This window comes from Chamaea fasciata, unplaced genomic scaffold (assembly GCF_029207755.1).
Source record: "Chamaea fasciata isolate MVZ Bird 193981 ecotype frontalis unplaced genomic scaffold, bChaFas1.0.hap1 SCAF_2, whole genome shotgun sequence".
Lineage (NCBI taxonomy): Eukaryota > Metazoa > Chordata > Aves > Passeriformes > Sylviidae > Chamaea > Chamaea fasciata.
The window spans coordinates 84,546,528-84,561,303 of record NW_027094087.1 but is presented as its reverse complement, the minus strand read 5'-3'; the positions used below and the strand labels follow the sequence as shown (position 1 = coordinate 84,561,303).

The 14,776-nt window shown below is 41.6% G+C and overlaps 1 long non-coding RNA gene across 3 annotated transcripts; it reads right to left on the bottom strand.

The window, feature by feature from the left end:
- Nucleotides 1-869: 869 nt before the first annotated feature.
- Nucleotides 870-11,996, bottom strand: LOC136286049 (uncharacterized). 3 transcript variants are annotated; one of them, XR_010719711.1, is made up of 5 exons: nt 11,925-11,996; nt 9,497-9,582; nt 8,308-8,460; nt 2,653-2,853; nt 870-2,249 (listed from the first exon to the last, which is right to left on the bottom strand). It is a non-coding gene; the product is annotated as an uncharacterized lncRNA (long non-coding RNA). The 3 variants fall into 3 exon arrangements; XR_010719712.1 differs by lacking the exon at nt 9,497-9,582 and having other exon boundaries at nt 872-2,249; nt 11,925-11,990; XR_010719710.1 differs by lacking the exons at nt 8,308-8,460; nt 9,497-9,582 and having other exon boundaries at nt 874-2,249; nt 11,925-11,992.
- Between the last annotated feature and the right edge of the window lie 2,780 nt (nt 11,997-14,776).

The following is a 14,776-nucleotide window of genomic DNA, read 5'->3' as shown; positions in this document are numbered from 1 at the left end:
TGCACCTGCTTCCTTCACTCTGTCCCTCTGCACACAGGGCTGGCCCCTCTCTCAGCCAAGAAGGGCAGCGTGAGGCTGGTGCTCTTTTGACCCTGTTCTTTTATTTTTGATCCACAGTGGCATGATCCAGCTACAATTTTGTGAGGAAGAGCAAAGGATACTCTGACCCTTCCCAAAATCCCGTTGCATGAACTGCTGCCAGAGAAAAGCTGCCCCCACAATGGGAGAGGTTTTTCAACATAGGAGATTATTTGCAGCAAGGTGTGCCAGGGTCATCAGAGCTGTCTTCCAGTTTAGCTGCTGCCTAACCTGAATTTTGAGATTGTTCAAGGAAGGCTGGAGAAATGGAGAAATGGTGCATAAACTGAGGACAAAGAATACTGAAACTGAAAAATTATACAAGGCAAGACATCATCCACATGGCAAAGAATCCACAGATTCCACAGAATCCACAGTGGTCTGTACTTTCTGCTGGACTTTTCTGTACCTTACTTCTGAAAACTGTTCATCTGTATGGGTAGCACAGCTGAGTTAAGTTTAAGGAAACAAAGACTTTGCCCAAAGGTATTCTCTGTCCCAGCAAATGAACTGAAAATAAAAAAAAACATATGGGGCAGGCAATCTGATTTTTAACAATGCTTTAAAAAAAAAAAAAAAAAAGGAAAACATTTCACTGTGTATTTTAGAGTTTCAAGGACAGCAAAAAATCACTGGCATGATTTAGCTGTATCTGGAGAGCTGGTGCAATCCTTATCAGTAGGGAATTATTTAACAAATCTGGGCAGTGTTCTTGCTAGTGGCATCTGCTGGACATCTTTGCAGTGTACTAGGCGATATGTGGATGTTTCAGGGTCCCTGCTCTAGATTCCTCTGTTAGAGCCTGTCAGTTCTGCTTGCTGACAGACTTTGGAGCTGGGCTGTCCCATCAAACAAACACACACATTTGATCCAATGTGCCTTGGATGCCCCAAAAGTACAGGTAGAAATGGTAGAGGCTTTTCAGTTGGCTTAAATTGGGCTATTTTGCTATCATTTGTATTTCTTTTGAGCTGAGAGGCTCACAAACGAGGATTTAGGTATCCTTGCATTGAGTTTCACAGGCAAAATAATCGTGAGCGTTGTCTATAAAAGTGCCTATGTTATACCCTTTGTGGAGAGAAGCAGGAGGTGAAGACAGCAGGTGCTTTGAACATTGCCACGATGATGGTCACTGTGCTAAGCAGGGGTCCCAGGAAGCCTATTTCAGCTAAAATAAACCACTGCAGCTTCCCTCTCACAGCAGGCCAGAGATTTATGCATTTTACACTCAGTTTAGGATCCTCCCAAAGCTCTTGCAGCCTCTTCTGAACTCCTGCATACACACAATCCCCCGCTCCTGCTAAGAGTCCAGGGAGCCCAAAAATAATTTCTATCTTTATGCTTTCAAATATCATTGTTGCTAAGGGGAAATCCCCACTGTTTCCTCCTCATCTGTCTCTGCTTCTCTCCCCCTTGCCAGCGAGGATTAGGCTTGACTGCAGCTGACTTTGCTGTCTCATTTCCTGCAATGGGGTGCCAAGCATTCCACAGTGATGCAGCAGTTTTTCCTCTGTTCCCTCCTTTTCCCCTGGCTGCCCCACTCATTCAAATGCCTGGTTCAGGGATGTGATAAAGCTCTAAACTTTTGCTGGGGGCTGGCTTGCTACAGCGGGTCTGAAAAGTGGAGCAAGGTGAAGGAGCAAGTGAGGGGCTGCAGGATTTTCATAGACTTTACCAGGAATGAACCAATTCAGAGTTTACTAATATTCCGTATTGGTGAAACAACACAACCTTTTTTTTTTTTTTTTTTTTTTTTTTTTTTTTTTTTTTTTTGTGGGAGGAAGGAAACCTTTATGAAAAAAGTTGTAAGTTGTATATCCATGCATACATGTGTGCACACGTGCTTGTTTGGATTCAAAAGTGGAATTGATAGCAACTAACGCTGAAAAAATGCAAGCACTTTTTTTTTTTTTTATTTCTGTCAGATTTTTGTGAGCCTAAAGCATTGTCACAGGATTTGACTGGTTGCTGATTTTCAAAAATCCAATGAATTTGATGTCACTGAAATTTCTATGACTTTTACTAAGTACAAGTTACTAAGGCAGTAAATAAAACCTAAAAGACCTAGTTTTTCTCTTGATTTTGAAATATGGTGATTTATTATTGTTGTTGTCCTTCTTGATGTCAGTCTGATGTGTAGAGGCTAAATTTCAATATTTTTGAAGACACTCCTGGAAAACAAATGAGAAAGAATTCTGCTTAGCATGGATGGCTCACATTTTGCTCTACTTGGTACATTATAATTTTCCCTCTTCTTATTTTCTTCTGATTGTCAAAAGTAGTTTTTAATTTCTCCAAATCACTCTGTAAATTTACATTCTGACTTAGCTAGTCAATTTTGCTATTTTAGAAAAGTCAAATTGAGCTGGCTTGGCAATGTAAATTACTTTCCTTCAGATGAGAAGGGTTTCACTCAAGTGTTGGTTCGCAAGACGCACAGTTCCCAAACTGCTGAGCTGCATTAATTGACACAGATGCAAAGTTGTCCAGCTGAATTGTTGCTACTTGTAAAGGTTTGAGTAGGAAGGAAAGTTGTTCCCTTTCCCCCTGCCCCCACTCCCTGCCCCGTGTTACCTGTATATCCAAGGCCAGGCCTAGATTTTGGGTGTGATGCCTGCAGGGCAAGCCTAAGGATGAGCAGCAGCAGAAGGGATCTTTCCTCTGGTTTTCGTTTCGGGTTTCATACACATGCTCATTCTCTGTCACAATCACTTTGGTCTTCGCTGGATTAAGTTTTTAACTCAAGCTGCCCATCTCAACTGGGCTTCAGTAAACCTAAGAAAGCACATTAACAGTTTACAGGGAGGGGGATGCAGAGCCAGGCGACATGAGAGCACCTGATTCCAGTGAAGAGGCTGAAGGTATCAGATGTACTAGGTTTTTTGGTTTTCTATTTATACTTTACCCCACTGTTGTCTTCAGAGGAGTTTGAGCTGTTGATGATTGGGTAGACAGGGTTGTCTTTTCTGTTTCATAGATGTTTATCATCTGTTCAAAAAGTTTTATACATTCTAACCTGCGTAAAGTCTCTTGGCTTTACTTTTTTTTTTTTTTTTCCCACTGAAATCCTTGTACCTACCTCTGACTTGAGAAGTCTTATACAGACTGAAAACCTGATTGTGAAAGGTCTGTGAATAAGTTTTTCTACTGGTTAATATTCTGGCCTGATGCTGCTGAGCAAATTATCTCTGTCTGTATTAAAATGCTAACCATTCTAAGCACTGGTTCAAGCTTACACTGATTATGGCAAAACCTCATCATCTTTCTGATCGTTATCTGTGTACTGGAACAGTCCCTCTATACAAAAATTAAAAATCAAAGAGCAGATCAAATTGATGGTGTTCTCAGTCATAGTTCTTTCTGTCAGTGTGTGTCGAGGGACTGAAGGAAAGAGGTGTCTGAATTTTCCCAGGCTGTACTTGGCTGTTTTTCCCTGCTGTTCTGCCTGGCTCTCCCCTCTGGCTGAGAGCAGAGGACGAACTCTTGTGCGGAAATGGGGAAAATCTCAGAGCGAGTGTATGGCCTTCAAGAAAAGCAGCCTGTCCTTTATAGAAGAAAGAACTTCTAGCAAGTAATGTTTTATTTCCTTCTTTAAGGGAAAGGAAAACTACTTGCAAGTAACTGATTTTCTATGTCATGGAATTTCAAGTCACTAAGCAAAAATAAACACATATAATGCACGGATAGAGGCGTCAAGGGAATCTTTTCATCTGGACTTTTGGAAAATGCTACCCATTAAGTTCTGTAAAAGCCCATGTTATGTTCACCTCTTCAAGCAGGGTGGATGCATAATTAACCATGCTAACTGGGGAGGATGCTGCATTAGAAGATCATGTGAGAGAAGTGAAGTTAAAATAGCACAACAACAAAAACCACGGAGCAGAACTGATGCTTGAAACAGCCATCCACACACACAAAGGAGTAGCAGTTCCATTTCAGAACCTCTGCTGCTTGTGAAGAGACAGAACATCTCTGAAAACATGCTGAAACAAGGAAGAGGGTGGCACATTTCTGAAATATTGAGTACTTGTGTGTGTGTATGTGTGTGTGTGTGTGTGTGTGTTGCACCATCTCTTTCTGTTCACGGATCTTTGTTTGTAGGCTAGGTGTTTGGCCCACCCTGAGACCCTGAACAGGCAGCAGAGAGAGAGGGACTCCTGGCTGGAATCTCCAAAACTGGTGAAACATCCCTGCTTGTTCATATAATCCCTGAGAGCAGTACAGTGGGCCTTACTGAACATTTTAACACAGAGCTGAAAGAAGTGGAATATGGCGGCTATGCCAAAATTTGTCCTGTTTTTGTATTTCATATCTTCAAAAAAAGCCAAAAACCATTTGGTTTAGGCAAGTCAGTAAGAAAAAAAATGAAATTAATGTATCTGTTCTTACAGGGTGTTTCAACAATAGCAAAACCATAGGAAAGCTGTCAATTGATTATTAGTTAGTATGTATGAGTGCCAGGGGTGAAAGTGAAACCAGTTAGCAAAGTACAGGGTATCTTTATTCCTCTCTAGAGCAAAGACGCCATCTCCAGTCTTTACTTGACATAGTGGCATGTGTCAGTCTATTAATCTCTCCTTGTCCTGGGGTGAGTGTATGATGCTTGTATCCCCAATTGTCTGTTCTGGTTATGCTGGATAACCAAAAGTTCTGCACCTTTACGACTGGCTCTGAGAGTGAAGGAGGGCAGAAGGAACACGGAGTTTGTTTGCAGACACTGCACTGGCTCCCCTGCATTCCTTCTCACGGACTGCAGCACAGACAGCGGGAAAGAGCTCTTCTTTACTTTTAGTTAATTTTTCTTAACTAGCTGAGGCCAGAAGTTTTTTTGGAGCTGTTTGGCAATTGTTCAGTCTGAGAACACCAGTACTGTCATCCAGGGGCTTGCCAAGCTGCGCTGTGGCCGGGACACCGGACCTGAACCCCGGAAAGGAAGACCAGAGCCCCAGAAAAACTGAGCAAGCTGAGCTACACCCCAAGAAAAAAAGACTCTCTCTGAATTTACCATCTCTTCAGAACAACAAAAAGTTCCATTATTTAATATTATTCATATTTTCCTTATTGTGAGTACTTTGTATGTTAAAGTTTTTTCTACTTCTCTAGAAAAAGTTTTGTATCTCCTAAACCAATTGGGAAAAGGGCCACTTAAATGTGCTTTTTAGAGGGACCCCATTTGGAAGTTTCCTCCCAAATTTGCCCTAAACCAAGACATTTCTGAAGACCATTGTGCCCTGGGCTTCTCTCTGTGTTCCCCTGCTGGTTTCCAAGCGGGAGCATTATTCTTTCAAAGTCTGGATGTTTGGGAACTGAGCTGAACTGCGGGTCTGGTTTTAATTTTTGCATTCCTGCAAACTCTGTCTCTTTTTGTCTCCCTGTGGCCACATTTAGTGTCTTCCAGATTTTTCCTGTTTGCTGGTACAGTAGAACAGGACCTGTTGCTTCATAACCAGCCACTCCTGCATCTGCTCCAGCATCCTCACCGGGACAGTGGAAAGTGCCCAAGTTTGGCAGTGAAAGGTCTGAGAAATTCTAGAGCATGATAGTTATGTAGAATTTCCTTGGAGGGGAAAAAGTTTTCTCTTGCCTACCCTCAAAAAATCACTTTATGTCCTGCAGCCTACACTGGAAGATAGCCTCCATTAAACTCAAATCACATCTTTATTTTTAGCACTTGACATATTCTCTTATTTATTTTTGCAATTCCATTCCTTTTTAATTTGCAAAAATTAACTCCAGGTCTCAGTTGTCTCTGGTGGAAAGGAATAGCACCAGACAGCTGCTCTGGGAAAGGATTGTTCTTCATCCTTTGTCTTTCATTTTCAGCAGATGCCCTTCTGCTCCTTTATGATGGGAAATGATGAGCAGAACCCACTTTCTTTGGTGCTATTCATTAATCTGAACACCTTTATCTTTTTCCTTCTCTGAAGTGAACAGGTTTGATTTTATTATTCATCTAGAAGCTTTTCATGCCTCTAATTGTTTTCATTGTCATTTCTAAACTAATTTCATGTCTGTTTTGTCCTTCTCAAGGTGTCCAGAACTGATCATGGTGTGCTCAGTTTGGGTAATAAAAAGTATTTTCCGTATTGCTTCTCTGTTCCATTCTTTTCCCTTCCTAACTGTTCCTCTTTTTAGCACTACAAGACATCTCTGACAAAATGCCAGTGACACCCAAGCGTTTTTCTTACTCTTCACAGTTAAATTTAGAAGCCAGAAGATGTAGTTTATATTCTTCCTCTCAGAAAGCACCATCTTCTGTTTGAAAATGCTGCATTCATCTGTGATGGCGTCTTGCTTTACTGGTATCTCACCCAAGATCCTCTCTCGATTTATTTAAATTTTTTTGCCTTCCACCTTCTTGACTGTCCCATTTCTTTGTTCATTTTCAAACTTTCTCAGCAAAAAATCTTTTGTACTTGGCTATCCAAAACTGTTTTGTATCCATATTTTATTCCTCTCCATTCCCAGAGCCTGAGTTTATAGTAAGACAACTTGAGTAATCTTCTACGTTTAGTATTGCACATATTTAAAATACTTTAAATTCAGGTCAGATCAAGGCATTACCATGGTTTATTAGCGTATCTAAAAACGTGTTGTGGGTCTGTTTTGTACTTATGACTAAACCACTTCATCAACTAGGATAAATCACTAAAGTTCATTCAGAAGCACAGGTGCCCTTCAGCTCAGCAGTTAAAGGGGCTGCAGAAGGCCATGGGGCAGCAAACAGTAATAATTAATGGCAAATTAGTGGGCTTTTTGGGTTTTTTTCCCTGAGATATACTGACCTACAAACAAGGAGAACAGTGTAGCTGGATATTTCATGATTACATCAGCCATCAGAGAGGCATATTGGTGGGTCAGAAAAGAAGATGACAAACTTCATTTTTAAATAAAAATGCTTACTCAGGAATCTAGAAGTCTTTTCTCATTACTGTAAAATAGTCTCGGTTCAAAAAATGTAATTATGTATTTTGAAAAAGAATCTAAAAAACCTCTCCACAAATGCCTGTTTCTTCTTTCTCAATTGCCATTTTCTGACTTGGGGACTGTTTCCAGGGCAACAAAACAAATACTGAGGAAAGTACACGAGAGAATTCCCTCTTCTATTTTAGGTGAGAGTTATGTCCCTCCATTATTGCTAAGGAAATTAGGAGTATTTTGCATTGAAAAGTATTTATCATGCATCTCTGCCTGAAGAGCAGAGCCTGTGCAGTCTCTTTTGTACCTGATGTTTGCCAAGAGATGGAGCTGCAGAGTAAGGCACCTACCAAGCCTGACCCTGTAAATCAGGAGAGATATAATAAAACCCTTGGCAGCAAAAACCTGTAGCCTTTCGTACTGACGCCTGTTACTCTTCCCCAAGTGGTGCCGAGGCTTGTGTTGGGCACTTAGCCAACTCTGTTCAATCTATTCCAATTTATTTCATTAAGCTGTGGCTCAGAAAAGCCAAGAAACAAGCTATATTAATCTTGCTGGATATCCTGGTCCCTGCTCAGATAATGTTATAGAAAATGCTCAGCAGCCCCACAGTTGAGCAGTAACAGGATGAAAACAACTGCTCTTTTGGACTTGCCTTAAAACCCCTGTTCCCTACAAACACTCCAGCGAAATGTTCGTTGCACTGTATTGTTGTTACTCAATCAGTTATTTTCTGGAGCTACCTTCACAATTTAGGCATTATACAAAACATATTTCAGTTTCTAGGCACCTGCAGCGTGAGGTCGAAGATAACAAAAGGATTCCCAAATTGCCAGAGACCTGAGTTTGTCAATCTACAAGGTGTCCCTCCCCATATGGATTTACAGGCTTAGCTCTGGAAAGCTATAAACCTGTGTTAGTACTAAGCAAAGCCAAGTATTTTTGGAGCAGAGCTTGGGTTCAAGGCTGGGTTAATGCAGTGATCTGGTATGACTGAGCCAGCTGCCATCCATGCCATGCTCCTGTCCTTCCTGTCCCAGCACTCTGGCAGGTAGAACATGTCCAGGTTTGTCTGTACCTGCCTGGAATATCCTGGGATTGCCTGGAGCTACTTCAGAATAAGGTACAGCATGGTGAGCCTGCTGAACTGATCGGCCTCCCATCCCTCTCCAAGCCCCAGGGAATTCTCAGAGTAGACATTCCTGCAAACCAAGTCACTCCAGTTTTTGGGTCTCCCCAGAATATCTGCCACATGAGTTCTCAGACAAAAAAAAAAAAAAACCAGCCATGAAAGGGCAAGGATTTACTTACCCAAGTACACTCTTGCACCTGTGAGCAGTCAGGGTGTTTGTTTTCAAATCTGTGTTCTGCTTCATTTGCTTAATTCCAAATCCTTGTGCCCACTGATTCTTTTGATGAGAACCAGCAGATTAACATGGGATAAATTCTGCCTCTGTTTTGCTCCTAGGTGAGGGGGGAAGAGGTCAGTCTAGCTCTGTCTTTGGATTGTAGTGCAAGCCTTGGGGCTGTGCCCTTTTTCTAATGAAGATTTCATAGATTTCATCCTTTGTGTTATATAAATAAGACAGAGACTCAAAACTAAATTGATTAGAAGAAAAGCCACTTGTATATTTGCTAAACAGGGTTGAGAACAGTCTTTTTTCCTCCCTGTTTTTTGGTGGGAAAAGGCTGACCTGGGTTATAAGCATAACTCCAGCAGAAAAATCTTGGCTGGGAATACTGATCAGACTGAGGGGTTCAACTATGTTTTGGGATAAGGATTTGGCAGTCTGTGTCTTGTTGGTATTTTCCTTTGGGTGTCCAAGACAGCTCTTTGCTTGCTAATTTCTGTTCTTTTCCCTAATTTTGGGCTATGATTTGCCCCTGCTGTCAGATATTCAGAAAATTTAGCATGGTAGCCCCAAGGGCACTTTGGAGTTTTAAACTGCAGAGTTGCTGAAATATTTTCTAATCTGATTTCCAAGGGAAAGTCTGTTTGTCAGTCAGTCTGTGGTTTTATAGTAGGACAGGGAAGAAAATCCAGAAATGGTACAGGAGAGAAATGGACTGTTATCTATACTTGTAGGTGACAGGTGTCTGGTCAAAATACATGTATGTTTCACACATGTAGATCCAAAATAGCATAACACATATTGTGCCTTGCTGTAATGTCAAAAGAAAGAAGATTTTGAGTTGTGGGGAAAAAAAAAAACCACAAACACAACTATCTGACTTCAGGTGATAACTTTTTCAAATACTTGTGGGGTTTTAATGTGGTAAATAAATTATGGGGGTTTTTAAAACTAAAATAATCCCCTTAGGCTTAAGGTCTTCTGATTCAATGACTTCCAGGTCCATACACTCCACTGGAACAGTGACGCCCAGTTTTTGTGACCATGGATCCGAGCCAAACAAGTCCCTGTGGAGCACACACTGGACTGGTGGGAGTGCTAGCTTGGGCATTGGGCTATGGTTCAGGTAAAACATGTTTGTTCCTCACCTCTGAACACTCACCACATCACTGGTTAGAAACTGTAGCTGTAGGTAAGCCCTGGTAGTTCACTAAGCCTCTGGGCCTCAGCCTCTCTGCATTGGTAAGTAGAAACAACAGTAATGGATAAATGTGATATCTTAGATAGCTTAAAGAGATTCTGCTTTTTACAGGTGAGCAACGCTTTCCTACTGTCTCCCACTGTCTCTGGTTTAGAGATGTGGTTACTGACAGAGGAGTGGGAAAGCAATTCCACATGAAGCTCAACAAATTCGCCAGGAAGCTCTTAAGAGGTTTCACTTAGTGTTGGAGAGATGCCAGTATATTTATGTGCATATATCAGCTGGCTACAATACAGCTTGTTGGGAGCTTTTGCTCTGTGAAAGACCTGAGGCAATTTGGTCCTGTCTCCTGTGCATATTTATGTCGGTTTTCAGGGAGTAGTTTCATGCACTGGAGAGCAGACAAACCACATGCATGGAGCTGAGCTGTGTTTTAAAAAAGCAATTGAGAGCAATATTTTTGCACTGCAGAGGTAGTTGATATTTTAAATGATGTAATTGCCTGCACAAGCTTTGTTTATTAAAGATAAAGCATCTCTTTTAAAGTGCTATAGCTAAATAACTGCATCTTGCTGGAGCAGCTCTATTTTTTGCTTTGTAAAACCACATTCCTCCAGCACAAAATTTGTGCTGGCATTCAGTTGCCCTCTGAGGCTATGAGGACACTGCTCTGCTCCACCTTAGCCAGGAGCTGGTTGTGTCTGGTGCTCAAAACCTGCCAGCTTTCTACAGAAGAAGTAGGCTTTGGTGGTTTCTTCTGGAGTTAATTCTTGAGTCCAGACAAAATCTTTAAATACTATTTAAACAACAGCTTTTTTTAGTCTCTAGATGAAGTTCTATGCTATGCTGCTGTTAGACAGTGTAAGAGTGTGTCAAGTAAAGCAGACATCTCTAATCCATTCCAGTTTTGCTCCTCTGGTAAGCCATGGTGTAGTAGTGACTCAGAGTTTAGGACTTTTAAAAGTAATGGGATACTAAGGACTATTTGAGCCTCTGCTTCTTCCTGTGCTTACCTGTTTGTAGAACAATGATTCAGTGTCAGTTATAATGGGATTGTAATGGGATGAGTATACAACATATTATTTTAAAACTAACTTATCTGTGTATTGCTGGTTGATACCATACATAAGATTGAAGAGTGGGAAAAGAAAAACATCACATTTGGGCTTTTTAGATGAAAATACTAATGGAGGAGCTTGGACTAACTGGACAACAGATGGCATCGGTCCATGTGCTTCCCTTTAGCTAGATAGGTGTTTGGTTTGGCTTTTTGGGCATTCCTTTGGGATGACAAGAATAACATTTTCTGGGGTGAAGTGTCTAAGAGTAGTTTGGCCTTTAAGAGGCTTGGGATGAATGTAACAGCTTTTGAAAAAATTGTGTCCCGCTCTGTTATTCTCAGGTGTTGGAATGAGCAGTTTCAAAGACCAGCAGGGATTGCTTTTTATCTCAGACCTTTTTCTCTGACTCTTCTTAACCTCACTGCCATTAGGTTCAAGACTTATCATAGTACATGGGTCCCACAGAGCTCTCTTTATTTATGAGGGTGGGTGGGCTGTGCAACATATCTCCCAGGTTCCCAAGTGTCAGGTAATGGAAAAGAGAGGTAAAGCCCTTTCACTTTTGGAGCTGTTAGTCCTAGTGCTCTTCACAAACAGGATATTCAACCTTCCTTCTTTGGTGATTTCTTAAGCTGTTCCTGCTGAGCATTCTGCACTGTCCTGATGAAGCAACAGGCTGACAGATTTTTACGACAAGATCAGTGTCACAGCACTTTCCCTACCAATTTAAGGTGGTTGATTCAGGATATCTGGAAAACTTTCTGTGCTGCCTCCCTTACCTCTCTGGACCATCAAATTCAAATCTATTTTTCTTCCCACAAAGACATCAGATTATTTCCTTTCCTGTTGCATTCCCTTCTGGAGCAGTCTCTCCATTGAAGCATACAGTTCTGTGAAGAGGTATGGGCAATCCTTGGCTATTTTTGATGCATATTTTAACAATGCCAGGTGCTTGCAATTCTTGGACCATTAGACTGCTGGAAAGCCTAGTTCTAGAGGAAATCTGCTTAGTTTCCCACTGTTGCAGCAGCCCTCTTGTTAGAGGGTAGAAATGAGCCAAGACAGAGACTTCTTGTTTATCACAGCATGAAAAGGGTCCTGACTTACTCCTCTTTACAGCTTAGCCATCCTGACTGCAACTGTTTACTGACTGGCTCCCACTCTAGGTTTCCCTTGCGGCTTCTGACTGCTGGTTATTTCCTGCTAAACTATGACTGCATGTATTAGTTTGCAGACTCTGAATGCAGGCTTTTACCTAGCTAGACTATGGCTGCAGGTTCCAACAGGAGGCCCTAACTGCAGACCCACACTTACCTCACAGCAGGGATTCCCTCTCTCCAGGATGCTGCTTCTGCACGATTCTCCCATTTGTGATCTCCCTCCATGATGGTCATCCCTTTATTAGCTAGTCCACTCCCTTTTATCACGCTTATCTTTATTGGATATAGCTGTAACTCATTGGGGCAAGGCTGTATTGGGTAATTAACACAGCTGTTACTTATCAGGGACGAGGTCACCTGTATTCCCTTCTACATCCCACCAGCTCACAAACTCAGACTTCTGGCCAGTGGCTCAGAGGCAGCCCTACCTTTCTGACAGCTTTTGATTTGTATACTCTTATAAAGTCAAAAAGTGTGGCTGAAGCTCCCTGTCAGGAATTGGATCGGAGGACACTCCAGGTTGTGGCTATTAACTGGGCACCTGAGCTACATCTGTGGTTCATAAGGGTTTGGGCATGTATTTGAGTGCTTTGTGGTTTCCCACACTGCTTGGCTGGGTTATCCTGGCTGCTGGCATGTTTTTTTAGTACTGATTTCCAGCTACTGATACTGGGCACCATGAAGAGAGCAGCATATGCTAAGGACCCTTCCTGCCAAGCACTCTGAACATGGTGACCCTAATTTTGGGAGGAGAGGAGTTTGCCACATACAGGGCAGAGCTGAGTTCTGCCTTCTGTCCTCAGTGTCAGGGCACAGCCCATTTTACTAGTCCAGAAAAACCAGTAGGTGACTGCTGAGACATTAATTGTGCCCTGGCTACTCCAGGGCAGGATGCTCCCACAGCAGTATGAAGGGCTGTATAAAACAGTCCTGTTCAGATGGCTTGAGGCTGGCTGCCTCTAGGGCAGTCTGGAGCCACTGTCATTGATACTGTGATGAGCATGATGAAGTGTGACTTTCTGGGCTTCCTACCTTCAAAATGTTTTGAAGGTTCTTCTCTAACCTATCATAGCAACACTTTAGTGTCAGGAAATTGCAGGTGCAAGATTCATGCCTTGAGCTGGGGCATAAAAGCCTGCAGGAGCACATGGAGGTAAAGAATGGGCTGGGGTCATGCCAGTTGGTGGTGATGGGTAGACAAATGCAAAGCTGGTGTCACCACTTCCACACTGCCTGGTGGGAACTGCTCCTGGAGCCTGCTGTCACCCAAAGCTCAGGGCAAAAAAACCCCAATTATCCAGAGTAGAAGATCATTGAAGACCAGGGCTTAACAAGGAACTTAGTGGTATTTGAGAACAGACATACCATAATAGTTTGAATTAGTCATTATGAAGCCCCAGCTCTGCAACTTATGGGCTGCCACCCAGGGGCACATCACTGTGCCATCTGTCCCCAGGACTTGTCCCACGTGTGCTGGAGACTTCCTCAAAGACTGACAGCTGCCCTGACATGCCTTCTGGTGGCTCCTCAGGAGTGATGGGGCTATGAAGATCAGTAAACAAGGACAGCAGCAAGAAGATGTTTCCCAGTTTCCTCCCCTAGACTGATGGGTGTTGTGTATCTCAGTATTTTCTCTTCTTGCAGAGCGTCAAAAAATGGCAGGCTGCACCCCAGCAACATTTGTGAAAACTCACAGGGAGGCCTTCTAATTTACTGTGCAGGAAACATGCGAAAATTCCTTTTCCCCAAAAGAACATAACAGTTTTCAAATAATTTGACAATATAAAGAAATAATTTATTTTACTTTAAGGGATGAAGAAACAAAGTTTGGGAATATAACAGAGTCATCTGGGTTCAGTGGACCAAAACTTCAGAGATGTTATTTCAGGATGACTAGTTTTACAGTCCTGGTGGAATTTCTCCTTTTAATTAAAACCAAGGGGTTTTCAGAACATGTTACATGCATCTTGAATAAGAACTATTCTGGGAGCTTGCCAAATAAATGTGAAGTAGTTCTCCTTAAGCTTCAATAACTGATCAGTTCAAAAAAGGGATAAACCTTTCCACTGTGAATCTTGTGTGCAACGTCTTTGCTAATCTTTTAATTGATGGCAAAGACAGTTCTTGTGTTTGTATGTCATTACTTTCCAGTTGATGCCATGCTGAATGACTGGACCTTAAGGTGAGAAAGGAATTCAGGCCTGAAGATGCTGCAGTGCTTCCTAGGATATTGCTATCACTTTGATATAATTATAATACAGAATTAAAAAGCCTGGGTAGAAAAACTGCTTCTTCCTTGCCATTATGATCCCACATATATCTTCTGTTTTATACCTGGGCTAATGCATCATCTGAGCATAGAGGTAGTTAGCAACATGTACTTTTATGAGTCACACTCCTGATGTTTCTACTTGAGCCAAACCCATGAACTATTTCGTGCTTAGCTTCATTTCCACATTTGAAGAACTGGAGCTCATGGGAGCCAATTATGAATAACATTGCTGAATGTCCTAGTATTCTTTGCTGTTTAAGTGATACACTTGTTCTTTTGGATTGTCTAAAAAAGGATAAAAAGGTGTTTTTAAAACATGTTGAATATATTAGCTGAGAAGTTTTAATTTTTAGACCAGGCAGGAATACCTGAACCTAGTGTCAGGTTAATTGGTTGGCTTGGAGTCTGGTGTTAAAAATACTTCTCCAAGGAAAGACCAGGCTCTAAGTATTTTTATGCCAGTAAATTTTTCAAAGATCTTAAATTTTTCTTGGTTTTTAAAGAGACAGTAACTTCTTTTGTGATTCATAAAAGTGATGTTTCTTGAAAGACATGATAAAACCATCCACACTGTCATTAAAAGTGACATAATAGTTGCATTAGTTGTAAAACTGGTAAGAAGTCATGGAGCTTGCAATGAGTTATATATCCAATCAGAAGTAGACATATAAAGGTAACTCCATTTATGGAACTCCAGGATGAAAAAGGGAATGACAAGTGACATATTTTTGTTA